The sequence below is a fragment of the Petromyzon marinus genome, unplaced genomic scaffold (assembly GCF_048934315.1).
Source record: "Petromyzon marinus isolate PM22_M1 ecotype Great Lakes invasive population unplaced genomic scaffold, UKy_Petmar_22M1.pri1.0 PM_G_Scaffold_155, whole genome shotgun sequence".
Classification (NCBI taxonomy): Eukaryota; Metazoa; Chordata; class Hyperoartia; order Petromyzontiformes; family Petromyzontidae; genus Petromyzon; species Petromyzon marinus.
The window spans coordinates 47501-54268 of NW_027422712.1; positions in this window are offsets into that span (position 1 = coordinate 47501).

Consider the following 6768-nt stretch of genomic DNA (forward strand, 5'->3'; position numbering starts at 1 on the left):
CCCTACCAGGGTCCCACTACCGGGGTCCCTCTACCGGGGTCCCTCTACCAGGGTCCCTCTACCCGAGTCCCATGGTCCCTCTACCAGGGTCCCTCTACCAGGGTCCCTCTACCGGGGTCCCTCTACCAGGGTCCCCCTACCAGGGTCCCTCTACCAGGGTCCCACTACCAGGGTCCCTCTACCAGGGTCCCTCTACCAGGGTCCCACTACCAGGGTACCTCTACCAGGGTCCCTCTACCAGGGTCCTTCTACCAGGGTCCCTCTACCAGGGTCCCTCTACCAGGGTCCCACTACCGGGGTCCCTCTACCGGGGTCCCTCTACCCGGGTCCCTCTACCAGGGTCCCATGGTCCGTCTACCAGGGTCCCTCTACCAGGGTCCCTCTACCGGGGTCCCTCTACCAGGGTCCCTCTACCAGGGTCCCTCTACCAGGGTCCCACTACCAGGGTCCCTCTACCAGGGTCCCTCTACCAGGGTCCCTCTACCAGGGTCCCACTACCAGGGTCCCTCTACCAGGGTCCCTCTACCAGGGTCCCACTATCAGGGTCCCTCTACCAGGGTCCCTCTACCAGGGTCCCACTACCAGGGTCCCACTACCAGGGTCCCCGCTAGTCTCAGGCGCTAGTCTGAGGCGCCAGTCTGAGGTGCCAGTCTGAGGCGCCAGTCTGAGGCGGTGCCCTCGTGAGGCCTGCTCCTGCGGCTGCGCTTGCTGGGAATGTCCTCCTGGCTGCAGCCCTGGGAAGGGAGGGGGTGGGGAGTTACCCACACACAGAGACCCATAGACTCACCACACATAGAGACCCGTAGACTCACCACACACAGAGACCCATAGACTCACCACACACAGAGACCCATAGACTCACCACACACAGAGACCCATAGACTCACCAGATAGACACCCATAGACTCACCACACACAGAGACCCATAGACTCACCACATAGAGACCCATAGACTCACCACACACAGAGACCCATAGACTCACCACACACAGAGACCCATAGACTCACCACACACAGAGGCCCATAGACTCACCACACACAGAGACCCATAGACTCACCACACACAGAGACCCATAGACTCACCACACAGAGACCCATAGACTCACCACACACAGAGACCCATAGACTCACCACACACAGAGACCCATAGACTCACCACACACAGAGACCCATAGACTCACCACACACAGAGACCCATAGACTCACCACACACAGAGACTCATAGACTCACCACACACAGAGACTCATAGACTCACCACACACAGAGACCCATAGACTCACCACACACAGAGACCCATAGACTCACCACACACAGAGACCCATAGACTCACCACACAGAGACCCATAGACTCACCACCACACAGAGACCCATAGACTTACCACACACAGAGACCCATAGATTCACCACATATAGAGACCCATAGACTCACCACACACAGAGACCCATAGACTCACCACATAGAGACCCATAGACTCACCACACACAGAGACCCATAGACTCACCACAGAGACCCATAGACTCACCACACACAGAGACCCATAGACTCACCACACACAGAGACCCATAGACTCACCACACACAGAGACCCATAGACTCACCACACACAGAGACCCATAGACTCACCACACACAGAGACCCATAGACTCACCACATAGAGACCCATAGACTCACTCACACAGAGACCCATAGACTCACCACACACAGAGACCCATAGACTCACCACACACAGAGACTCATAGACTCACCACACATAGAGACCCATAGACTCACCACACACAGAGACCCATAGACTCACCACACACAGAGACCCATAGACTCACCACATAGAGACCCATAGACTCACTCACACAGAGACCCATAGACTCACCACACACAGAGACCCATAGACTCACCACACACAGAGACCCATAGACTCACCACACACAGAGACCCATAGACTCACCACACACAGAGACTCATAGACTCACCACACACAGAGACTCATAGACTCACCACACACAGAGACCCATAGACTCACCACACACAGAGACCCATAGACTCACCACACACAGAGACCCATAGACTCACCACACAGAGACCCATAGACTCACCACCACACAGAGACCCATAGACTTACCACACACAGAGACCCATAGATTCACCACATATAGAGACCCATAGACTCACCACACACAGAGACCCATAGACTCACCACATAGAGACCCATAGACTCACCACACACAGAGACCCATAGACTCACCACAGAGACCCATAGACTCACCACACACAGAGACCCATAGACTCACCACACACAGAGACCCATAGACTCACCACACACAGAGACCCATAGACTCACCACACACAGAGACCCATAGACTCACCACACACAGAGACCCATAGACTCACCACATAGAGACCCATAGACTCACTCACACAGAGACCCATAGACTCACCACACACAGAGACCCATAGACTCACCACACACAGAGACTCATAGACTCACCACACATAGAGACCCATAGACTCACCACACACAGAGACCCATAGACTCACCACACACAGAGACCCATAGACTCACCACATAGAGACCCATAGACTCACTCACACAGAGACCCATAGACTCACCACACACAGAGACCCATAGACTCACCACACACAGAGACCCATAGACTCAGCACACACAGAGACCCATAGACTCACCACACACAGAGACCCATAGACTCAGCACACACAGAGACCCATAGACTCACCACACACAGAGACCCATAGACTCACCACACACAGAGACCCATAGACTCACCACACACAGAGACCCATAGACTCACCACACACAGAGACCCTTAGACTCACCACACACAGAGACCCATAGACTCACCACACATAGAGACCCATAGACTCACCAAACAGATATCCATAGACTCACCACACACAGAGACCCATAGACTCAACACACACAGAGACCCATAGACTCATCACACACAGAGACCCATAGACTCACCACACACAGAGACCCATAGACTCACCACACACAGAGACCCATAGACTCACTCACACAGAGACCCATAGACTCACCACACACAGAGACCCATAGACTCACTCACACAGAGACCCATAGACTCACCACACACAGAGACCCATAGACTCACCACACACAGAGACCCATAGACTCACCACACACAGAGTCACAGCATTACCGTCCGACACCAATGAGGTAGGCGATCGTTTCGCCGGACACACGAACACACGCACACGTACACACAAACACACATACACACAAACACACGTACACACACACACGCACACACACGCACACACATACACACACACATGCACACACACACGCACACACACACACACGCACACACACACACACGCACACACACGCACACACACACACACCACGCATCGTGACGGTGCCCTCACCAGGTCAGCCAGCAGTGGAGTGAACTTCCCACTGCTGCTGCTGTTGTTGTTGCTGCTGCTGTTGCCACTGCTGCTGCTGTTGTTGTTGCTGCTGCTGCTGCTGCCGCTGGGTAGCTCCTCGGTGCCCGGCCCTCGTAGAACCTCGGTTCCACTCCTGGCCAGGGCTGACGCAGGGACGGCGCCACCACCACCACCACCAGCGACCATTCCTCCTCCGCCGGCAACGAGCTCGGCGCCGGCGGCGCCGTCGGCACCGAGCCGGGACGCCGGCGACGCCGCCGACGGGCACAGCCACGCCACCACGGCGCTCACGTTGTCGGCCTTGGTGCCGAGCCGGTGCCAGCGGGACAGCGCCTCCGCCACCAGCGCCTGCGCCAGCGTCAGGTCTACACCGCTGCTGCTGCTGCTGCTGGCACCACCGGCACAACCACCGGCAGCACCAACAGCACAACCACCGGCACCACCAGCAGCACAACCACCGGCACCACCAGCAGCACAACCACCGGCACAACCACCGGCAGCACCAACAGCACAACCACCGGCACCACCAGCAGCACAACCACCGGCACCACCACCACCGCTGGCCTGCAGGATGAGACGTGTAAGTGCATGTAGACGTGTGTGTATGTAGACGTGTGTGTATGTAGACGTGTGTGTGTGTAGACGTGTGTGTATGTAGACGTGTGTGTATGGTGTGTGTGTGTATGTAGACGTGTGTGTGTATGTAGACGTGTGTGTGTGTGTGTCTGTAGACGTGTGTGTGTGTATAGTGTGTGAGTGTATGTAGACGTGTGTGTGTGTATGTAGACGTGTGTGTGTATGTAGACGTGTGTGTGTGTGTGTATAGTGTGTGTGTGTATGTAGACGTGTGTGTGTGTGTAGACGTGTGTGTGTGTGTATAGTGTGTGTGTGTGTATGTAGACGTGTGTGTGTATGTAGACGTGTGTGTGTGTAGATGTGTGTGTGTGTATGTAGACGTGTGTGTGTATAGTGTGTGTGTGTATGTAGATGTGTGTGTGTATGTAGACATGTGTGTGTGTATGTAGACGTGTGTGTGTGTATGTAGACGTGTGTGTGTGTGTATGGTGTGTGTGTGTATGTAGACGTGTGTGTGTCTGTAGACGTGTGTGTGTGTATAGTGTGTGTGTATGTAGACGTGTGTGTGTGTGTGTATGTAGACGTGTGTGTGTATGTATGTAGACGTGTGTGTGTGTATGTAGACGTTTGTGTGTATGTAGACGTGTGTGTGTGTGTGTATGTAGACGTGCCCGTGCTCGCTGCTGCTGTGCGTCCGCACGATGACAGAGCGCCACGGCCTCTGTGGACGTGAGGACATCCCAGACTCCGTTGGTGGCCAGCACCAGGTAGCGGTGGTGCCCTGGGTCCAGCCTGTAGGCGCTGACGTCTGGCTCGGGGGACACCACAAACTGGAACCTCGCAAAGTTGTAGCTCCAGAAGTCCCCTGCGGGATATCGCCAACACACACACACACACACATGTACACACACACACACACGTACACAGACAAAGACAAAGATCCCCCATATAGCCTGTAACAGACTGTAGGGGCAAGTGCTGTTAGCGAGCACCTATGAAGGCCGGAATGGTACACGAGGGGGTGGGTGGCCAGCACCACGCCCGACCGCCTTTGTCTCCCTAGTGGCGATGTTTACACACCGCACCAGGTACTCATTTGAGGCTGAGTCGACCTAGGGGAGGCCCGGGACCGGTTCAGATAATCGTCACTGGTGTTGGCCGTGAGCGGGAATCGAACCCGGGTCGCCAGGTTCATAGCGCAGCGCGCTAACCGCTACACTATCGCTCCCCACACGTACACACACACACACGTACACACACGTACACACACACACGTACACACAAATACACACGTACACACACACATACACGTATACACACACATACACACACGTACACACACACACGTACACACACACACGTACACACACACGTACACACACGTACACAACAACAACAACCGCCATTCGCCACTAAGTGGTGGTGACGTCACCACGACGCTTGTGCCAGGCTATGTGCACCCTGAGGCCACGTGAAGTGTCGAACGCCCGCTGGCAGGAGGTCACGGGGCAGACCCAGGTGCCACGGGTCGACTGACTGAGATGACTGGCAGATGCACCACCTGTGCCCCCTACTGTGCCAACCTGCTGTGCTTTAGCCACCCGGCGCTCCGCTCGTTGTTGTGAGCGTCGCTCCTCGACCCTCCGTTGTTGTTGGAGGGCGACTACCTCCAACTGCCCAGTAGCGTCCTTAACGAGCCTCCTCCACAGAGGCCGATCTTGACACCGCTGGTACCAGTCATCGGCAAGTCCACTCAGCTCCACGTCCTCCTGTACCACATCACTCTATCTCTTCTCTAGCCCGTGCCGCGCCCGTTTAGCCCCCTCAATCCGGCCGAACAAAAGCTGTTTCGGCATGCGGTGGCTGGGCATGCGGGCTACATGACCCACCCATCGCAGCCTTGCCCGCCGGAGGAGCTCACCGATGGGACCTTGCCCAGATCTTTCAAGGATTTGTGAGCTCCTCACACAATCCAGTCTGGTTAAACCCAGGATGGATCATAGGCAGGCCAGCCTAAATGTTTCTAACCGGCGAAGATGTTCCATTAGGGGGGGTCCACGTTTCGCAAGTGTAGAGAAGGGAGGGAATGACCGTGGCCGAGAAGACCTGAAGCTTAGTGCGGAGCGACAGACTAGGTAGCTTCCACACAGCGTTACGCAACCGATGAAAAGATATTGCCGCTCGACTGATTCGGAGTGAGACATCTGCTGTTAAACTGGAGCCAGTCATAAGCACACTGCCCAGGTATGGGAAACTCTCCACTCTCTCCACAACTGCCCCATCACCGATTGGGAGTTGTGGGGGTGGAGTGTCCGATGGCACAAAATACCCAGGCAGGTGCTTAGTTTTGGTGGGGCTGATGGTAAGGCCCCACCTCTTAGTGGCACGCTCCAGTCTCAGCAGCAGCGTCTCCAAATCCTCCTCTGAATGAGCAGCTATTACCAAATCATCAGCATACATAACGTGGTTGAGCAATAGGGAGCCATCCCTTGACCGCACACGGGCGTCGATCAGCCTCCCATTATATCTGTACCATATGGAGATTCCCCCGGTACAGCTATTGAAGGCTTCACGAACTACGTGGTCAAAATAGATGTTAAATAATATGGGAGCCAGAGGACATCCCTGTCGCACCCCAAGGTTAACAGGGAATGGCTCTGACTCCCGACCACGTAGTTTTACCCGGGCCCGCTCACCATCATGAAGGTCCTTAATGATCGTGAGCAGAGGGTCAGGTACTCCAAAAGCACGAAGAACAACCCAGAGCC